The 20993-nt window shown below is 35.6% G+C and overlaps 1 pseudogene; it reads right to left on the bottom strand.

Annotated features, from left to right (window-relative positions):
* Positions 1 to 6081: 6081 nt before the first annotated feature.
* LOC145044019 (receptor-like protein kinase FERONIA pseudogene) lies at positions 6082 to 8859 on the bottom strand (annotated as a pseudogene).
* Between the last annotated feature and the right edge of the window lie 12134 nt (positions 8860 to 20993).

Here is a 20993-nt window from a genome sequence, read left to right as displayed (position 1 = left end):
CAAAAATACGACCCAAAAATTTCGTTTTTCGATATAATCAAAACCATAATCAGAGTGTCATATAATAAAACCATATGTGATGTATTCCAACATAATAGAAACACTGTGCGGAAAACTGTATCATACTACGTCAAATCAAAACAAACTAAATCAATCCCAGGCTAAAAGCTAAAGCTGTGGTGTGTGCGATGCCGTCACCCCGAGCTCTTCCCTTTGCTTGCGGAAGTACCTGAAACCAAAACTGAAACTGTAAGCACGAAGCTTAGTGAGCTCCCCCAAACTACCACATACCATACAATATATAAATAAGCACATACTGGGCCTTGCCCACTGCATTAGACCGAAGTCCGGAACTAACTGCATCGGACCAAAGTCCGGAACTAACTGCATCGGACCAAAGTCCGGAACTAACTGGGACCTTGTCCCCTGCATCGGACCAAAGTCCGGAACTAACTGCATCAGACCGAAGTCCGGAACTAACTGGGACCTTGTCCCCTGCATCGAACCAAAGTCCGGAACTAACTGCATCGGACCGAAGTCCGGAACTGACTGCATCGGACCGAAGTCCGGAACTGACTGGCATAGCATAGCAAATCAAAACATATTTCAAATAGCATAGCACACATAATCATAAACTCATACACTGCATACTACGTCAGGCCGTAGCCCATAACACTTAACACATAAATCCTGTCTGAGCCACGAAGGCATCAAACAAACTATCAACTGCATCGGACCAAAGTCCGGAAACTACTGCTACTAAACGGGCCGACATTGTGGCCTTAGACCCGTTCCTACTGGAAGGAAACTCACCTCGTAAACTGGCTGCTGAGTGTGTGGCTCTGGAAGCTAACTGCTACTGCTCCTGTATCTCCCCGGCTATAAGTCCATAAACACACTCAATCAAATACTAAACACTGCGCTTGGGTAAGATGACTCTTTTACCCTTGGTCAAAGTCACTCTCATTTGGACTGACTCGCCAAGTCCTACTCTCACTTTTCAATCCTACTCGCTGCTACTCATCGAGTATGGCATCGACTCGACGAGTACCCTCTTGATCCAAGAACTCAGACAATCTTCATCCGACTCGCTGAGTCGGATGAACAACTCGACGAGTTGTTCTTGAGCTTAAGAAGATTGCCTTGGACTCGCCGAGTCGTATGAACAACTCGTCGAGTCCCTCCATTACTGAGTCTACCCTCAACTCGCTGAGTCCACTCTCTAACTCACTGGTTCCACTCGACACTGCTAAAAATGAAGGAATCAGGGACTCGCGACTCGACTCGCCGAGTCGTTCTTCCCGACTCGCCGAGTTGCCGCCATGCAACTGTTTTTCACTCGATTTAGCTTGAATCCAGAACATACAAATGATAGATCTGAGTCCAATAAGCTGATTTACCACGTAAAGTTTCCAACTTTACGTGTACAAACACATGAACAAGGGAAATAAGGCTAAAAGATGCATAAAAGGGATAGATCTAGGGTTAATATGCAAAGTATCCTCATAAAGGCAATAGATCTGGACTATGGGACTTCTCAATGAGTAGATCTAAGGATATCTCGGCTTATTAGGGCATTCATGCAATCATAAGGCTTGGAACAAGCATCAACTAGATCTTAGAAGAGTTCTAATGGAGGTTTAAAGCATAAAACAAGAGGGGAAATCCGAAAATACCTCAAATAACTCAGATTTGCCCTTAGATCTTGGCACTCCACCTCTTCTCCTTGCTCCTTTCTTCTTCTCCTTCTTCAAGCCTTCACAAAATCACACAAAATCACTTACAAACTCTCAAGGATGAACTAGGGTTTTTCTCACAGCTTTAGAGGGTGAAGGAGGCAAGAATGGGGGCTATAAGGTGACTTAAATAGTGGGCAACCCGGGGATTTAGGGTTTCACCCAGACGGACGGATTCGCCGAGTCCGGGATATGGACTCGCCGAGTCTCCAGCTAACACGTGCTCGAAGTCGCGACCCTACTCGGCGAGTCAGGCTATGAACTCGCCGAGTCCCTCTTGCAAAACTTTAAAACAATTACTAATGAATTAACATACCGGGAACGGGTCGTTACATTTATTAGGCCTTGTATTTTGATCGTATATATAGATAATAACCGTTTAGGATTTTTAGAGTTGTTCATTCATTATATATTCGGCTGTGAAAAGGTTCTCACATGTACGACACGATTTTAATCAATATAGATTGATTGATATCATATAGGATCCATAGTTTTGAGACTTACAATTGGTATCAATCGATTCAAGAAAGCTTTGGAGACTCGTTTTGTTGCTGTTTTGGATTTTTAACTTAATCAAAATTTTAATAAATTTCGATTTTATTAAAAGGTTCTACTGTTCATCGTATTTTGTTCTTGGAAGTTCATCAGTTCATCAAATCTTCTTCTAGTTCATCGGATTTAAAATTAGAACCGTATCAATTTGAATCATGTATTTTAACGAATTTGATTTGTTTCTGTTTCAAACATTTCAAGTAATTCAGTCAAATATAAATTCAAATTACATTGATTTCGGTCCTTTTATCTTTTTGATCTGCATTTCGACCAAAATTTGAAAATTATTGTTTTCTTTTGTTTGTTTTGGGCAAATTTGATTTTGGGTCTTATAATTCAAAATTGAATTCGGTAATTGTTTTTAAAATTGTTTTCGGTCCACCTAAAAAAATTCAAATCAATTTCCTTACTTAAAATCATTTTTTTCTATTTCGGTCAAATTTTCTTAGGTTATTTCGGTCCCTATATTTTAAAATTGATTTTGGTCCTAATCCTCCCTAAAATCGATTTCGGTTCTTTATTCTAATTTGATTTCGGTCTCCACTATTACAAAACAATACTCCTTTTGATAGCAATACTCCTTTTGATATTAAAAAAAAATGATTTCGGTCAAATTTTCTTAAATTATCATTTCAATTGTGATTTCTATCCTTAGCTTCAATTGTGATTTTTTTAATTTATCGATTTTTAACTTCAAATCATAAAACTGATTTGATTTTCTGATTTATTAATTTTTTAATTTATCCAATTTTAGTTTTGCGATTTCGGTTTTAATTCTAAACAATCAATACTTGGGTCAACAATTGAGATTTCGGCCCATTTTAAAATTTTGATTTCGATTAAGAATTTGATTTTGTTATTTTCAACCCATTTTTATTGATTTCAATTCAAATCTCGGTCGACTTTTTGGTCGAACTTTTGAGCTTTCGGTCAATGAGTTTTTGTTGATTTTTGGAGTTCTCGGTCAATAAATTTAGTTGACATTCTGTGTTCTCCGCTAGGGTCTTGACTATTGGTATTTTCAGTTAAAATTTTTTGATTTTAAGGATTTTCGATCAACTCCTATTACACAATCATTTTTTTTTTTCTGTTAGTCAATTATAGCTTTCTACAACAGTTCAACCACAACTCTAGATACCAAGGAGGTAAGTAAAACATCATGCTCTCAATCCTGTGATAATAAATATAACATCCCAAAATCCAAGGCTGAAAATTTCAATTTTTAAAGTTATTATAAGACCATAAGTAATAAAACATCCATAATAACATATCATGTCAAAAACCAAAGTAGAAATAATCAAAACATGTTATCATAAAACAGTATGAGAGTGTAATCCCCAAGATCTCGTATGCAGAAATATAGTGTGATGCGTTGCGATCGAGCCGACTCCTTTCCTTTGAAAACGAAGTACCTGAAACCAAAACTGAAAACCGTAAGCACAAAGCTTAGTGAGTTCCTCCATCATACCACATACTATACAGTAACATACATAATCAAGCATATCTAGGTGTCGGCCTCCCCTTCGGTCTGTTTCAACCGGATAACTGCCTAGCATATTTGGGTGCTGGCCTCCCCTTCGGTCTCTCTCAATCGGATAACTCCCTAACATATATGGGTGATGGCCTCCCATTCACTCTGTTTCAACCGGATAACGGAGACTATTTTACCCCTACCACTACCACTTAATAACATAACATAAACATACTGCTAGGCATGCATGGGTTCTAACGACCGCTTCGGTATCTTTCAACCAGTATCTGGAGACTATTTCACCCCTACTACTACCAACATATAAGAGCATACTAGATAATTATCACAAAGACAATCATCTAACAAATCACTTCTACTAGCGGTCCGACATTGTGGCATTTGACCCACTTCTACTGGAAACTAACCCACCTTACACTATTGAAGTCCCGCAGACACAACTCCATCTGCTGGATGACAGATTCTCGATCTGTCAATTTCAAAATATCACCCAATTAATAATTGGGTCCGAACACATAACCCTAAGTTCTTGGAGTAACATGCTACAATACCCCATCTTGGCTTGATTCAAGCCCAAGTCCCAATTCAAAGGCCCAACAGTCAAACAAGGTATCAAAGTCCAACATATGGCCTAATTTTCCAAATTAAGCCCAAACCTTTACATGGTCTTATTCAAAGGCCCAACCATTTAGTCTAGTCCAAACATTTGACATTTCTAATGGCCTAATACCTCATAATCATAAAGGCCCAAACTATGGCCCATCTATGGTCCAATTTTCCCAATTGGGCCCAAACCCTCATATGGGCCTTACCCTAAAGTCCATCAACATATTCTAGTCCATATGATTATTCTTGGATGACCCATTATTTTTCCAAACACCAAAGCCCAATAGAAAGACCCAATTCAAGGTCCAAGTGAAATTAAGGTTTTTACATAAAATAATTATTAGAGTTAAGTTTTCCTACTTAACCCATTAAGGACTTAATCCATTAAGTCCAATATTGATGTAGGTTGATTGAAAATGATTATTAATTAATATATTAAGTTTAGTGAATAATTCAAGTACGGGTCCTTATCAAATTCCCAAAATTAGGGTTACACATAAAATGACAATTAAGGCTAAGTGTTTCTCACTTAACCCATTAAGGACTTAATCCATTAAGTCCATCACTCTACTAGATAAATTGTATGGTGTGATTGGGTGTAATTCACAATTCCATTCCAATGGCCAAAATGTGGGTCCCAATAAGTCCAAGGCCCATATATCCAAAATTAGGGTTTTCTAAACCCTAATTAGGGTTTCCAACCCAAACATAGCCCAATAGGCCCAATAGCTAGGTATTTTGATCAATTATGGTTCATTAGGCCCATTAGGGTTTCAGTAGTTGGGCACCACCCACTACCACCTCGGGTAGTGGTGGTCAACGGTGGCTCGCGGTGGTGGTTAGGGTTTCTAGACCATTTTTGTCCTAGCATCCAAAAAGTCACTACATGCAAACAAAAGCACACTGCCACCCAACGAAATTGGTTTGTGGCGGCAGGGGGTGGCAGCCACCACCTCACGGTGGTGGTTTTGAGTTTTCTTTTCATTATACTAGCCACTATTATGATATTACAATGAAAATACCAAATGGACACATACACTCACTAATATAAAAATACAAAACCACCCTTACGGTGGCACATGGTGGCAACCACCATCTTACGGTGGTGGTGGTAGCTTTTATTAGTTTTCCGGCTAGACAAAACACACACTATTGGCAGCAGTATAAACTCCAGCCACCTACCTGGTGGCTCGTGACGACGACAGTGACAAATTTGGAATGGCGGCCACCATCGTGAGGTGGTGGCGGTGGGTTTTCCAGCCACCATTGCAACCTGAGAATACAAGGCACAGTCGGTACACATGAACATACTTCAAAGCACGCATACCGGTTTTATAAAAAACTGGGTTATGAGCTTTTTTTGTAGTAGTGATCATTCCACCCACATACCCATGTATCGACACACCCAAACCTACCCCTACACCTACAAGTATATGTAGATATATATTCCCACGCCAACACCAACGAGCTCTACGTCAAAGTTGACGCCCAACAAACTCGCCCAACCCCACATCCACATGCCAACCCCCACACCTACACTCATACGCATCCCCACTCTACCCCACTTCATCGTACCCTGCACCCACCCACTTTCAAATTTTATCATGATTATTAATAATAAAAATAAGTTAAAAACAAAAAGACATTTTTGTAATGTTACATAATTTAGTTTTCTATTCATTTGACAAATCTGCCAGCTAAACCTAAACCATTACATATAATAGATTCTAATTTTTTCACATTCGAATTTGATCATATTTCAATTCCCTTGACCCGATCCAATTCATTTCAAAAACATTATGTGAACTAAAGGCCCCTAAAGTTTTCTAACATGACCCAAAAAAATAAATAAATAAATAAATAACAACTCGATGACATTGATGAAGAAATAGGTTTGATAGTTAACTCTTGATATTCATTAAAACAATGTTGTCCGGTCTCCCGTGCATTAGAAATGGAATTTATTGATTTTCAGGCATGGACTCATTAGCAATGTGTTGTAGTTGCAATGCAAATTCTAGTCCCCATACGACATCCTCCATAGTGGGTCGTTCAGAACCTTCCTCATGCAAGCAACTGTTTGCGACATCACCAAACTTCCGTAAACACTCCGGTGCAATCTCACCACTTACCTTTGGATCAATTATTTCATGCAAGGTTCCCCTTCGATAGCAAGACTTGCCCCATGTTACCAAGCTCACTTGTTCGTCACTCAGTCGTCGAAGTATAATAGGTCTTGAACACAACACTTCAAGCAAAACCACTCCAAAAGAGTACACATCAGACTTGTCCGTAAGTTGTTTGGTTTTGCAATATTCGGGATCTATATACCCAAGACTACCCTTCACCAATGTGCTAACATGTGTCTTCAAAGGATCTTTAGACCCGAGTTTTGACAAACCAAAATCAGACAACTTAGCTACCCATTTTTCATCCAGTAAAATATTCGTAGACTTGACATCCCTGTGAATTATTCTTCGCTTTCCACATGTGTGGAGATAATGCAACCCTTTAGCTGCGCCAATGCAAATACTAAGACGTGTTTTCCATGACAAAGGAGGGTTGTTTGTGTTGTAAATATGTTCCTGTAGAGTACCCTGAGCCATGTACTCATACACCAGTATCATCTCTCCATTCTCATCACAGTACCCAATCAAGGATACTAGATGGACATGTCGTAGTTTAGACAACATCGCTATTTCTGTTTGGAATTCATGAAAACCTTGACTGGATGATTTGTTGAGCCGTTTGATTGCTACAGTGTCTCTAGTCTTCTCCATATACCCTTTATATACTTTTCCAAACCCTCCGTTGCCTATGACACAATTTTCATTAAATTCATCTGTAGCAAATTTCAACTCTTTGAGTGTATAACGATGGCAGCGATCTGATGGAAGTAATGCGCTGAAATACTTTGGAGACTTTGATTCACTGGAAGTTCGTCCCCATGATGATTTTTCCATCACTCGCCTTCGATAACATAAGACCATAAGAACTAGAACACACAACATGACCAATCCTCCCCCAACACTTCCAAGTATCACGACATATGGAGCTTTCTTCTTCTTCTCTTTTATAGGATATGTCACCCTTGCTGCTGGGGTGCTACAACTATGTTCTGGATTGGGGCTAGAAAGATTACCAGTCATGTTCAACTTGAAGACTTCCAAACCATTTAAATAACCATCATTGTATTTCTCAGATTCTGCATAATTAGGATGCAATGCGAGCCACAAATCTTGCTTGCTTCGTTTGCCATCTGGGTCTGCTACATACACACCGTAATCCTTGTATACCGGACACCCGCTACCTTGAGTCCAAAAGAATGGATCAGCGTCATGCTCAGCAGTTTGATTATTAATGAAGATCTTAAACACCATCTGAAAATTTTTCGTATATTCTGGTATAATGTTGCAAAAATGGAGCCTGAGCAAGTAATAGAACCCAGAATCAACCGGAAGCGCCCATGTTAGGTTGTAGTGCTGAGATAGGTAGCCCATACTCCTTTGGGTTTGATAAACTATCTCAGGTGCTGTATAATTGGGTGTGTTTGTGGTGTACACGATTGGACTATCCATAACCCAAGTTAATCCAAACGCAGCTCCGAATATGTAATTGTCATCTCCATCCCATGATCGATACATGCCGGTATCATCCTTACTTGATATTTGTCCCCCACCGACGTTGACCCGATAAATAGTTTCAAGAGCTGTGTAGTTATCAACAACGGGTCCTGAAATTTGATCAAGGTATTTATATTTTTCTGCCTTAAAATGCAGATTTTCCGGCATAGAAACGATTTCAATACCATTGATGAATGCATACGAGTTGGGTGAGGGTGTAAAGGTAACGTTTAGGATTTGGGTATCTTTTACATAGATGATAAATTCTTTGAAAAAGCTAGAAAGTTTCGGACGTGGTTGAGAGAGAAAGCAGGAGGTTCGTGAAGCGCTGAAGTTGGTCAACAGAGAGTAGCCATTGGATGATACAGAGAAGAAAGATTGGTTTGCTTTGAGGTCGGAGTAGGTGGCGGGATAGAAATGGAGGCGGAGGAATTTGGGGCCTTGGGACACGGGAAACTTATAGGTGAATGAAGAAGTGTTGAAGATACGACTGGTGGTGTAAAGGGTTTCTGGTGGTGGAGGATATTGGGCGGTGGGGGTGGATAAAAAGGATGTGACGTGGCTGTTGAAAGGTAGGAATTCAGAATGTTCATCGCCACTCCATCGCCGTGAAAAACTGGTGGTGGTGGAGGATGCACCACAGTCTAGGAGGAAGTGGTCTGTGGCTTTGTATGGTTGAGCAGTGGCGGTGGAGGTGGTGGTGGAGATGAGGAGCAACGAAAAGAGTCGTAAAGTGAAGGTGAACATGGTGTCGTAGATACCTTGGCTTAAACATGAATATCATCTGTCGCTATAAATCGTAGTCTCACCGGCATTACTGTTCTGCTCCAATGGTTGACTTATCAAACCCTTGTGGAAGTTCACACGGTATATTCTGGCAAAAATAAATGGATTTAGAGATTAGATAGTTTTTTTTTTTTTGTTTTTCTTTTTTTTTTGTTTTTTTTTTGTTTTTTTTGTTTTTGTTTTTTAGTCAAACTCTTTAGCTTAGCTTATTAATTAAATAATTGCACCTCTACGTTTTTTTGTTGATTGTTTCAGCGCAGGAGCACAATTGGTTTTTATAAAATAATGATTTAGAAGGTAAGTTTTAAATTTGTTTAAAAAACATCATTTAAGTATTACATTTTCAATAAACACTATCAAATTAAGATATATGTTCAAAAATCACCAACGAAGTATATATTCTGTTCAAAAAACATCATTTTTATGGTTTGTGGTATCTTACATGTTTAACCCCTAATTTTTTTTTTCTTAACTCGGACGGTCCCTTGTGTTTATATTTATTTTTCCTTCGGACCATGATCGAATTAAAAGACTAATATACCCTTATTAGTTTCATTTAATATTTATTTTTATTACTTATTAATTATTTATAGACTTGATATATTTATAATAAATAATAACATAAATTGTATAAATAATTAATAAATAATAAAAATAATGTTAAATGAAAGTAGTAAGGGTATATTAGTATTAACTCGATCAGGGTCCAAAGTTGAAGTAAATTTAAACTAAAGAGACCGTCCGAGTTAAGAAAAAAAAAAAGTTAGGGACTAAATATGTAAGCTACCCCAAACCATAGAGATGATGTTTTTTGAACAGAACATGTACTTCGTTGGTGTTTCTTGAACATATATCTTAGTTTGATGGTGTTTTTTGAACATATAATACTTGAATGGTTTTTTTCGAATGAATTTAAAACTTCGATGGTTTCTTAAGTTATTTTCCATATCTTTCACTCTTCTGTCGACAGTAAGACAGAAAATGCACAAAACACTTATTGACTTATTTACAACCTTCAAACAATTATTGGTATAGACAATATTTTAAACCAACAATCTCTTACGGAAAATGCACTGTCCAATTAAAGACTAAAGACTTTACACCCACCACCATTGATTTGATTTGTCTCACTATAAGGATGGGAAAGTGACATACTTAGTTGGCATTTTCTATAGAAAAAAAAATCAAATCAAAACCACTAAAAGTTAATAACCATTTTATTAAGGTATTTTTGTCTATTTAACATAATCAATACAAAAACATTATTTTAAAATCAGATCTATCTTTTCAAATGATGAATCCTTTTAAACTCTCCCACCGTTTTTCAAGAACACATATTCCCTATTACCACCACCGCTGGCACCACCGTTTCGGCTACTTAAACTTCGCCGGAATGTTGAGTAAGTGATGATTTTTTTTTGCTTCTAGAACCACAACAAAAATGACATCACAGAGGTGTTTCTATTTTAGATCTACCATCGACTGCCATACCATCGCTTGTCATCTCCGATGGCATAATTCCGATGACCTTTTTTTGTGTTTTTTGCTCAGATCTAATCAGATCTGAATGATACTTGTGATTCTTTCTTATCTCTGATCGTGTTCCTAGTCTAGATCTTTTGAGGTCTGGTCACATCTAGAACATCCATTTTCTGATCTGCCACCAGTTTCGCCTTTACTTTCAGATCTAACACCTTTTGTCACCGAAAAACCAGATGTACCAGCAAATATTCTGTACCATTGTCTAGATCTGCAAGCTCCGGTCTAGATTTACGATTTCTACAACCACGGATGTCCAGATATGTGAGGTCTGACAATACTGAAAGAGTTCTGACTAGATCTGATGTCATGTTCTTTAGGTTGCACATTTGGTTATGTGTTCTTCATCTCAAACCTCTGGAATTTTGTTGTATTTTTCTACTGAAGATTTGGATCTGCTCTTGCCGTCAAATCACTACCATCAAACCTCTCTAGAGAAACAAACAACATCACTTGACTTCAGAGATGATGAAAGTCTTATATATTTGGTCAATCTGATGTTTTATAGTAATTATAGATCTGATGTATCTGGTGCACACAAAGTGTTTGATGAAATGTCTCAACGAAATGTGGTAAGTCATGTGTTTTCTATGTATTAATTTATCTAAGTTATTAACAATGTGCATTTCTTTGATGTATTAAGTGTTTAATTAATGTTTAAAATGATGAATTAAGTTGTTAACTACTGTTTGAAATGTTGTATTTAACTTTTAATTCTGATTTTTTTATCCATATCTGATTTTAAAGGGAATGATATTTATGATGTTGGCACCGGTGGTTGGTGGTGGTGATGGTTGATAGCAATGTTCGATAGTGGGCAGTGTTGATACTGGTTACGGTGGTAGAGTAATGATATGTTTTATTTCTCACTCATCATCTTCGTTGACTTCAGATAAGTTATTACCTTTTATGATTCATGTATATGTTTTTTTTTATGTCTACTTCTAAAATATGATATAATTTATTTATGTATTAAACTGTGAATGAATTTTTTAATACAATGAAATATGAGATTTTACTTGTGAATGAGTTGTGAATGTAATGTATAAAACTGTGAATTTTGTGTATTACGTTGTGAATTTTATTCACGACTTAATATATTAAATCCACAATTTAATACATAAAAAAGCCTACAAGTATTAACGTATAAATTTCAGTTTTAGTTTTAAAATATGGTTGTAAATATAATTTTTTTTGTTTTAAATTGTGAACTTATTATATTAAATTGTGAATTTTGTATACTAAACTGTGAATTGTGTACTACGGTGTGAATCTTATTCACGGCTATATATATTAAATTCACAATTTAATACATAAAAACATCTTCATATATTAACGTAGAAATATAAGTTTTCATATAGTTGTGAATATAAATTTTTTTTGTCTTAAATTGTTAAATTATTATATTAAGTTATGAATTTTGTATACTAAACTATGATTTGTCCGTATTAAGATATTCAAATTGATACTATGGTTTTGAATTTATATTATTTGTATTAATCTGTAAATTTATTGTAATAAGTTGTGAATTTTATGTACTATACTGAAATTTTTGTATTTTAAACTCTGAATTAACTAAAATAAGCTGTGAATATATTTTTTTTTTAATTTTGAAACTAACTATATTAAACTATGATTTTTTTTATTAAACTGTGATTTTTGTGTTGAAAAATGTGAATTGACTACCTTAAACTATTAGTTTTCTATTTAAATTGTGAATCGATTGCATTTTACTGTGAATTTTTTATAATTTGTGTTAAAATATGAATAATTTATGTATAAATGTAACATCCCAAAAATTCGGTCCAAAAATTTCATTTCTAAATAAATGATTATAAACCCATTTTTCTTAAAACAACCATAGTATCAATTCATATCAAATCCAAAGTATCAATAGTCAAAGTATGTCATGCTAAAACAATATCCGAGTAACAATCCCAAAGATCTCCATTGCGGAAAATGTAGTGTGATGCGTTGATATCATGTCGACTCATTTCCCTTCGAAAAGGAAGTACCTGAAACCAAAAATGAAAACTGTAAGTACAAAGCTTAGTGACTTCCCCCATCATACCACATAATCACATACTGCCAAGCATATCTAGGTGCATGACCTACCCAATCAAGTATATCTAGGTGCTCGACCTATCCAGCTAGGCATATCTAGGTGCCCGACCTACCCTGCTAGGCATAACTAGGTGCCCGACATACCCTTCGATGTATCTCAACCAGCTACGAGGACTATTTCACCTCTACCAATACAATAATACATATCATGAATAAACTGACAGGCATATATGTGTGCCCGACCTACCCTGTCGATCCTTACAACCGATAATGGGGTCTATCTCACCCCTCCTACCACTATCATATAATATCATAGGAGACTAGCGCATAACGCATAACAAATATTCGCATACCAGACAATTATCACAAAGACAATCATCTTAACCATAATAAACTACTAGGGGTTGGCCTTGGTGCCTTCGACCCACTTCTACTAGAATGTAACTCAACTCACAAAGTCGAATGCGAAATCTCATGGTAATAAATCTCTAGCGGTAACTCTGACGACTCCCTGAGCTATCGTTACCATAATAACACTTAGTCAGAACTAATAATCCCTCTTAGGGTAAAATGACCATTTTACCCCTAATCTAATTGTGCCAAAGCCTAAGGCCCAACACCATAACATGAAGGGTTCCAAATCTAAATAGCCTACCCAACGCACAAGTGGCCCATCAATGCCCCAATTTGTTGAATTGGGCCCAACTCCTCAAATGGGCCTTCCATTAAGCCCAAACATGTCATTGGCCCATTAACTGACTTCTGATGGCCCATTACAGCCCAATAGATGATAAGTCCAAAGATTTTTGTGGCCCAAAAGACGTAAATCACAATGCATGAGAGTACACATGGCATACTCCTCTATACGCTAAGCGTACAGGCTGTATGGCTTGTACACCCAGGGTACTACTATTTTAAGCCACATATTCTCCAAAACTGCTTAATCCTTTTAGACCTTAAGTCTAAACTACAGATATGTGTTGATTAACATGTCTTAACTCATAAAGTCGATTAATTCGTGGCTTGCAACCCACAAAATGGATCCAAACTTGGAATATAGAAACTCACTTCCATGGAAAGGAATATATATCATGCATGGTCACAAAAGGACCTTAAGGATCAAAACTTTACTCACATAGAGACACATTTAGCACTAGGGGTCGTAACCTAAGCCTAGAAACGAAGTTGGATCATAAAAATCCATTCTTAGGACCTAAGGATGTCCAAAACTCCATTAATAAAGATTTAAGAATTCATGAAGCAAGTTGAAAGCTTTATGCCTCCAATGAGTACCAAATTGTCACACCCTTGAACCAGAACAACGGAAACATTTGGGGGCGGGTGACTTCATCTTGTAATATAATCACAGTTTATATAAAGGAATCATAGACGACATCATCATCATACATTCAATAATACAAAATACGGGTTTACATCATTGTATTTGTTCACAAAAATTACATGCCAAAATATTAAATGTACGATGGAAGCAAAAATACAATAGAAGTCCACATGTTCTTGATGATCGACCTGCTTAAAGATTCCCATAGAATACAAGTTATTTTGAAAGCGTCAACATATATAATGTTGGTGAGTTCATAAGCATGTTTGTATGAAAAGTATTGTATTGTTTGTAAACACCAGAAAACCCGATATTTTTCGTAAAAGTAGTTGAGAGTTTTGTTTCAAATCTTGTATTAATGCATGTGTGTTCTTGTTTTGATAATGTGTATATATATATATATATATATATATATATATATATATATATATATATATATAGAGAGAGAGAGAGAGAGAGTTCTAGAATACCTATATTTTTTGTTTGTAAAAGAGTTGTAGTCTTAAAACCATAAGACATGAGTGTTGTACATATGAATAACTCGTACATGTATCAACAGTATAGTATGTATCCCGTAAATTTATTGTGTTGTTAATCTCTTTGTGAGTCATTATAACCATGCTTGATGTGACTGATATGTTTGTCATGACGTTCTTCAGGCGTCGCGTTTAAGGTAAGATATTTGTTACCCTAGATTGGCCAAGTCTAGTGGTAGCGAACAACTCAGGTGTGAGGTCTCAACCCCATATAGATCTATACACAAAATCTCATTGTCACTCCAAGAGACTGGTTATAATTACAGGATATACAGTGTACACTAGGTAGGTATAAATGAAGGAATGTCTCACAAGAGCCTTAACTAAATTTACGCTAATAATGTATAACACTATTTAATGTTTTAAATAATGTTTTGAGTATGTATTATGAGTACAAAGCATTGGTGATATATATATATATATATATATATATATATATATATATATATATATATATATATATATATATATATATATATATATCTCACAAAGCATTGGTGAGTACAAAGCATTGGTGATATATATATATATATATATATATATATATATATATATATATATATATATATGTATTATGAGTACAAAGCATTGGTGATATACAGTGTACACTAGGTAGGTATAAATGAAGGAATGTCTCACAAGAGCCTTAACTAAATTTATGCTAATAATGTATAACACTATTTAATGTTTTAAATAATGTTTTGAGTATGTATTATGAGTACAAAGCATTGGTGATATATATATATATATATATATATATATATATATATATATATATATATATATATATATTTGTTTTTGTTTTTCAAAAATGTCAAATATTTAATGTTAAGTATAAAATGTGTCGTAAGGCCCAATAAGAGAGTGAATCGGCATAGAAGGCCCAAATAACATGAAAATAAATATACAAGACCCAATAAGCATGTAAATGAATATACAAGGCTCAATAAGTATTTAAATGAATATACAAGACCCAATAAACATGTAAATGAATATACAAGGCCCAATAAACATGTAATTGAATATATAATGCCCAATAAGCATGTAAATGAATATAGCATGCCCAATTTGAGTAAAAATGTAATAAAGAGCCTATTTGTTATTGAAATGAACGTTTTAGTCTAATTAGTGCTAAAAATAACATAAAAGGCACACTTTTATTAAAAATAACCATTTTGGTTCACAAAAACAAAATTTTACAATAAAGGGCCATAGTTAGCCAAAATTAATGTTTTTGGCCCAATAAAGACAAAAATTACAACAAAGGCCTGTTTTTTGTTAAAAATGACATTTTAGGCCCATTTAAACCGAAAATTACAATCAAGGTCCATTTTTATGAAAAATGACATTTTTGACATATAAAAACCGATAAAGCCCAAAAAGAAACGTATTTTGACCAAAGTAACATTTTTGAACCTTATAAAATCGGGATTTATCATAATTGTTGGGATTAAAACCCTAATTGTGATTTGATGAACAAGATGCGGAAAATAAGAACAACACAAATATGAAGATTAGGTCGAATGATCACTCGATTTATTGAATTGTGAGGAACAAATTACACTTAAGGAATAAGAATCTAACTCTACAAGAAACCTCACAACGTGACGGCTACATTTTGCCTCACTCTGTTAACCCTAATAATGAATAATACAAGACTATTTATAGGGAAAAGATAAGTCTTGGGCTTTTAACCTACACTTCATCTAGGGCCCATTGCAATTATCCATGGAGTGCTTTGAAACTCTACAATCTCCCCCTCAAAGTATGGAATGGATTACAATGCTTTAACTTCCAAAACAAGCATCTAGCAAATAAAAAGATCTGCAACAAGGAATATATAAAGCAATCCATGAATCTTGATTCTTCAATAGTCTTCAAACACGGGCTCTAGCATATATAAATCAAGCACTGAAGTAATGTTTTTAAACTTCATTTTCGAATGTAATCCCAAAGAATCTTCATGAAAACCAAACCCGCCATAAAAACCCATTTCAGAACAAAGAAACCGAATCACTTCTTGTCTTTGAAGAGCTCCCCCTCCAAGTCACAATGATCTTTAAATAAGCTAATGATATAAGCCATCAAAAAATATAATGTAACAACCCAAAACTTTAAGATTCGTAATGCCACTTGATCGAGAAAATACAAGAAGTCGGAGATATAACAAGTCCTTAGTAGAGCTCGATAAAGAACTTCCGCTGTAAAGGATACTTCTCTGTAAAAGCTTTAGCAGAGCTCGATGAAGAACTTCCGCTGTAAAAGCTACCTTCATAATTCTACCATGAGTTTATTAAAAATCTTCAACTTTGAAAAGTCACAAATCCAATTTCGAATGGCCATACCAAATTCTCCCCCGATTTTATTATCAAAAACATGATTATAAAGCCTTCAAATGGTCATGAGAATGATCTTGAATGGATAAAAATTTCTATGCTCCCCCGTAACAAAATGATATACACAATAAAGTATAAAATCCGAAAAAAGTCGTGAAAATTTAATGTTATCACGAAAAACGACTCTCCGAACCGCCAAGACTTGATGGAATCTTTAATTTTCTGTTCACGAAAAAATATGTGCGTTAAAAAATCCAAAACTGTTCACCGGCCCTCAAAGTTGTAAGCTTTTCAAAAAATGGGCTAAAACTGTCACTTTGCTGAAATTTTGGGATTAAAATAATAAATTTGCATCATATTCCCCTTCATTTGTAACAGTTTCTGCAAATGGTCCACAATCGCCAAGCTGTGAAAACAACAAGGACCAAAAGTCTCAAATCGCTTAAGTTTCAGGGACCAGTAGTGTAACATGAGTCATCTTCCCCATTTAGACGTATTTTTAAAAGAACGAACGGCGACTCAACCAAAATGTGAAACCTCCAAATTCAAAGCCGCAAACCGTTCGTTACGACTTACGAAAACACCAAAACGAATGCGAATCCAGTTCTAAAATCCGATGCGAGCCGATTCACCAATGCGAGTGTTTTCAGTATCGCTACAAAACCCGGTACAGGTTCGCTGCGAATAAATCAACCCCAAAATCCCCGAAACTGTGACCTCTCGCTCCGAATCCAACTCCAAGCACTGATTCGCTAAGAATCACGGTAAACAAACATTCGAAGGTTAGAGATTGGTAGGTAAGTTTGGTAACAGCTAACAATCGTTCATAGTTAAGCCCGATTCTCAGTCAATTTTGACTTTTCGTTTGACACTTGTTCTGCCAAATTGATTACCAATTCCAATTTCATTCGTTCTAATAGCCTGAGGAGCTGAAACATTTACTCCATTTAATCTCGCAGTCGCATCAATTCCTCTGCAATTTTGATTTTTTTTTTTAATTCGATCGATGCAAACCCATATTCCAACATTGCATTCATTTCGATCTTTAGCTCAAACTCTGATTGTGAAGGCTACACAGATATTGGATTCGATCAAACAATGGATAATCGTTTGGATTTTTACTTTCTAACCCCATCAATGTGATTTTGACTTTCACAGATCGCAACCAATAATTGACAAACAACGATTTTTTTTTCAATCCGATTTTCAGATTAAATTGAGATGCCGAATGGTATATAACAGATTCGTCGATGATCGTAAACAATAAATCTCATTAAAATCTCCAATCATTCATTTAATCGGTAAGGATTTTCAAATAAATATGAATGATGAGAAAGTGAAATTGAAGTCAAACAATAAAATTGAGAAATCAATCGATTGTAAGAACTTAATGAAATTGATTTTAACAATGCTAAGCAACGACCGAGATAGTGATGAAACTGAACAATTAGATTTTAGAATCGATACGCAAAGCAGATGACGTCCACAAGAACTCGAATATAATATTAGGGCCAAAAGAAAAGAGAATACGACCAGATCCAATTGGGTTAAAACAAAGGAATAAAATCAATTGATTTAGGATTAAGCAAAAGAACAGATTCAATATCAACCAAAAAGCAAATCGGATTAAAAGAAATACCATATGAATAGTAGAAGAATATCATAAATCTTCATGAACAGTAGATATAACAAGAACCTTGATTCTAATCCGCCAAAACACCAATAATCTTAAATAACTTGTGTAGAAAATCATCAAATCAAGAACCGATACTTCAAAAATCAATAGATTTTCAAAGACCCGTTCTGATACCACTTGAGGGGTCAAAAGAGTCATTTTGTATAAAAGGGTTTATTATTGTAGGGTTTCAAAGCACTCCATGGATGATTGCAATGGGACCGAGATAGTGATGAAACTGAACAATTAGATTTTAGAATCGATACGCAAAGCAGATGACGTCCACAAGAACTCGAATATAATATTAGGGCCAAAAGAAAAGAGAATACGACTAGATCCAATTGGGTTAAAACAAAGGAATAAAATCAATTGATTTAGGATTAAGCAAAAGAACAGATTCAATATCAACCAAAAAGCAAATCGGATTAAAAGAAATACCATATGAATAGTAGAAGAATATCATAAATCTTCATGAACAGTAGATATAACAAGAACCTTGATTCTAATCCGCCAAAACACCAATAATCTTAAATAACTTGTGTAGAAAATCATCAAATCAAGAACCGATACTTCAAAAATCAATAGATTTTCAAAGACCCGTTCTGATACCACTTGTTGGGATTAAAACCCTAATTGTGATTTGATGAACAAGATGCAGAAAATAAGAACAACACAAATATGAACATTAGGTCGAATGATCACTCGATTTATTGAATTGTGAGGAACAAATTACACTTAAGGAATAAGAATCTAACTCTACAAGAAACCTCACAACGTGGCGGCTACATTTTGCCTCACTCTCTTAACCCTAATAATGAATAATACAAGACTATTTATAGGGAAAAGATAAGTCTTGGGCTTTTAACCTACACTTCATCTAGGGGCCCATTGCAATCATCCATGGAGTGCTTTGAAACCCTACAATAATAAACCCTTTTATCCAAAATGACTCTTTTGACCCCTCAAAAACTATGAGTTTCATAAAAAGGAATAATTTTGCTCATTTGACAATTATGGCACTTCCCTAGGTTTTCTTTAGTTTTATGATATTCTTTAACATGCTTAATCTGTTCAACATCATAGTGAGTTACATAAAGTAACTTGTTTTCCTAAGATCTTCAAGACCTGGAAAATATATCGAGTTTATGAGAGTTTAACATAGATTCTAAACATATTTACACAACATATCATGAAAATACACACAAGCATGCATAAATACTAAGATTTAACACAAAACCAACATGTATTCTCCCCCAAAAGTTTGTAAATCACGAAAAAGGAGGGGTATGAAGCTCACCTTAGTGTTAGTTGGGTTTTGAAGAGAAGATTGAAGGTGATTTCGGCCTTGAATGCTTCTTAGGAAGAGTTTTCGATCTCAGGGAGCTTTAGGAAGCTTGAATCACAAAAAGGAGTGTTTATGAGTGAAAATCTTAGCATAAAATGAAGTTAAACATCTTGATTATGAACTAAATTATCATGAAGGATGAACTTGATGAAAACTTGTTGAAAACACACACCACCTCATGATTTTTTGAAGGAGAATGGATGAGTTCTTTAAGGCTTTGAGAGGAACAGAGATGTAAGTGAGAGTTGGAATAAGAAGGGAGTGAGGTGTCACTGTAACATCAAAAAATTCAAGGCTGAAATTTTCATTTTTTTAGAAGTTATTATAAAACCATAAATAATAAAACATCCATAATAACATATCATGTCAAAAACCAAAGTAGAAATAATCAAAACATGCTCTCATAAAACAATATAAAAGTGTAATCCCCAAGATTCCATGTGCAGAAATGTAGTGTGATGTGTTGCGATCAAGCCAACTCCTTTCCTTTGAAAATGAAGTACCTAAAACCAAAACTAAAGAGCGTAAGCACAAAGCTTAATGAGTTCCCCCATCATACTACATACCATATAAACACATAATGCCTGGCATATGTGGGTGTTGTCCTCCCCTTCGGTATCTTTCAACCGGTAACTACATAGCATATCTGGGTGCTGGCCTCTCCTTCGGTATCTTTCAACCGGTAACTGCCCACCATATCCGGGTACTGGCCTCCCTTTCGGTATCTTTCAACTGGTAATTGGGGACTATTTCACCCCTACCACTAGCACATAATAACATAACACATATATCATAAACTATCTAACATAACTGGGTACTAACTACCCCTTCGGTCCTTTCGACTAGTACTGGGGTTTAACCTACCCCTTCCTATCACATAACACATAACATCATAGCATACTACCACATAATCATAACAGATAGCAACATACTAGATAATTATCACAAAGACAATTATCTCTATTATAACTCTTACTAGTAGGTCGACATTGTGGCCTTAGATTCACTTCTACTGGAAGGTAACTCACCGCACGTTGTTGAAGTCCCGTAGACCCAACCCCAACTATTGGATGACAGGTTCCCGAACTGTCAACATCAAAATAACACCCAATTAATAATTGGGTTCCAATACATAACAATAACTCCATGATTGGGGATGAAAGACTGCTCTACCCCTAACTTGGCTTCATTCAAGCCTAAGGCACAAACAAAAAGCCCAAAAATTCAACTATGGCTTAAGGCCTAATATATGGCCCAATTTTTCAAATTGGGCCTAAACCTTTTCATGGTCATAAATAAAGGCCCAATTACTTAGTCCAGTCCAAACATTTGGCATTTCAAGTGGCCTAATATCATATAATCAT

This window comes from Lactuca saligna, chromosome 4 (genome assembly GCF_052625555.1).
Source record: "Lactuca saligna cultivar CGN05327 chromosome 4, ASM5262555v1, whole genome shotgun sequence".
NCBI classification, from domain to species: domain Eukaryota; kingdom Viridiplantae; phylum Streptophyta; class Magnoliopsida; order Asterales; family Asteraceae; genus Lactuca; species Lactuca saligna.
This window is presented reverse-complemented; position numbering and strand designations above follow the sequence as displayed.